A 2282-nucleotide genomic window follows, 5' to 3' on the forward strand; every position below is an offset into this window, starting at 1 on the left:
TCCGAAAGCTATTTGAAACGTTGGCATAAATAATTCAGACCGTAATTCAAGAGCAGAGCACAAAAAAACATCTCCTAAGGGAAGACGCATAACGGCCTCTTCCATACGCACGGTATCTCTTTCTGTGGAGGTGAAGCAGGCTGAAAACCACAGAAGACGGCCAGGAAGAGCAGAAAATTTGCTGCAGTAAATACACCAATTGCAAAGCATGTTCTAGCTTGACCTCACACCTATTTTAAAACAAATACTTAAGTGTGTCCAGCGTGTACAGCGTCGGTTTCTCTTTATTGGCTCATATTCCACACTGGAGTAGCAGAGGAGAGAAAAACACCTGCTTGAATATACAAAAATAAATTTTTTGCACGACAGATCACAGCTATTGCCATCTTCCATACCTGCCTCAACTCTGACCTCTAAACCCCAGTGCCCTTCTTACACCAGGAACTCAGCCATCTTTTCCAGATGCAGGAGCACGTCCCCACAATCCCCAGGAGACCTGCATCTCTATCAAAAGGCACCTGGAGCTAAAAGATGAATTGGCTGGCACAGGTCTCACCCTGCCCAGCAGCCCAGCAGCTTGGAGATTTGGGTTCACAAATACAACACACTTTAAAGCCAAAACACTCTCTCTAGCTGCTACTTTGCTTATTCTTCTTTGAAAGACATACTTGGCAATTTGAACATCTTTTCCACATCAATTCAACCAGATTTGTTTACATTCAAACTTTAAATCAAAAATATATAAAAATCCAAACTAAAAAAATTGCACCGTGCTCATAGTTTTTACCTAACTTTTTAAGCATCTTTTGCTCAAAATACTTCTATTTTGATTACAATCCAGTATTATTTCTCGGGAGTTACAGAGCACTTTTTTCACTTGAGTGCACTTTAGTTAGCTTATCTCCTAAAAGTACTTCATTCCTGATGACTAACAAAACTCACAGTGCAAAATGAGATGCAGCATCTCCCTGTGCAATGCTAGGTGCCTTGGGCAGTGGTCCTCAGAAACAGGACAAACAGAGAGTGCCTAAGCTTATCAGGGATGAAGCAAAGAGGAAAAGGCATCTAATTAGACCTACTCGAACATCCAAGCACGATCTTCAGACACAAACTTTCTTCCGCAACCAAATGTCTAAGACTGACTTTCCTTTCTGTTAAAATCAATCAATCAATCAATGAGACAGAGACTGTACTTGGCTTCAATAAGGGCTAACAGCAGAGTTGCCAGAGACCTGATGACGAACACAGGAGACTGGGGTGTGATTCATCTGACTAAACGTGGATGTCTCTAATGTAGACGCTCATGGCCGAGCCAAACTTGGTCCCATTTTTAGGCAACACAGAGTTAAGTCCGTATAACCAGTGAGTTCAAGGGACCGTTTATCTTATCCTAAATAAAGACGTATATATTTGGTCAGAAAGACCGCCCATTAGATTCACTGATTTTATTCACTATATCTCCTTTAAAATAAAAGAGGACCTCATGCCAGTTGTGCAGGCAGAGACAACTACAACTGCATTACAGATACACAGTTGAGGTCAGACAAATCACAGTCCACCTCTGCTCCATCCAGGTTGGCTCAAGACTGGGAATTTACATCGCCCTCACCTCCAAAACAGCTCCCGTAACCCCCAGAAGAAGGGAAATGGCAAATTCGCCTGGTAAAGCTCTTCCTATGAGCAACGACACCAGTCACTGGACCAGAGACAGAGAGCCAGTCCCCACCCACAGCCCACAGCTCCTGAAGGTCACCTAAGGAGATCTGCAGGTTCCAACTTTACCTCTTCTCAAGCCCAAATGCCGAGGGATTTATGCCAGAGAGAGCAGCTCCAACGGAATCTTCTGGCTGCGCTGGGTCCGTTGACCCAACTGGAAGGGACCATTCAAAAACTGCCACAGGGACCCCAACATTCCAAAGCATGCGGGGGGGGGCGGGGCTATGCAAATGACGGAGCCCCCAACAGCTGCTTCCACCCCACTGCCACCCACCAGACCTCACAGCACCGACTGCTACAACACACCAAACCTTCGCGGGGTGATGCCCCTCCACGCTCAACTCGAGGACGCAAGCTTTGAGGGTGGCATGGGCTTGAACCCGGACATGGCATCCTTGCTCCTGGAGGGCGAGATGGGCATGTTCACCTCCCTCCGAAAGAGGGAAAAATAACATCAGAAACTCTCAACCGGACACAACAAGAGCTTGAACTCATTGAAACCCGACACAGAAGATGTCTCTATGAACTACTTTTTAAACCTACTTTTTAACAACCAAAACACTTTA

The sequence above is a fragment of the Buteo buteo genome, chromosome 30 (genome assembly GCF_964188355.1).
Source record: "Buteo buteo chromosome 30, bButBut1.hap1.1, whole genome shotgun sequence".
In the NCBI taxonomy this organism is placed as follows: Eukaryota; Metazoa; Chordata; class Aves; order Accipitriformes; family Accipitridae; genus Buteo; species Buteo buteo.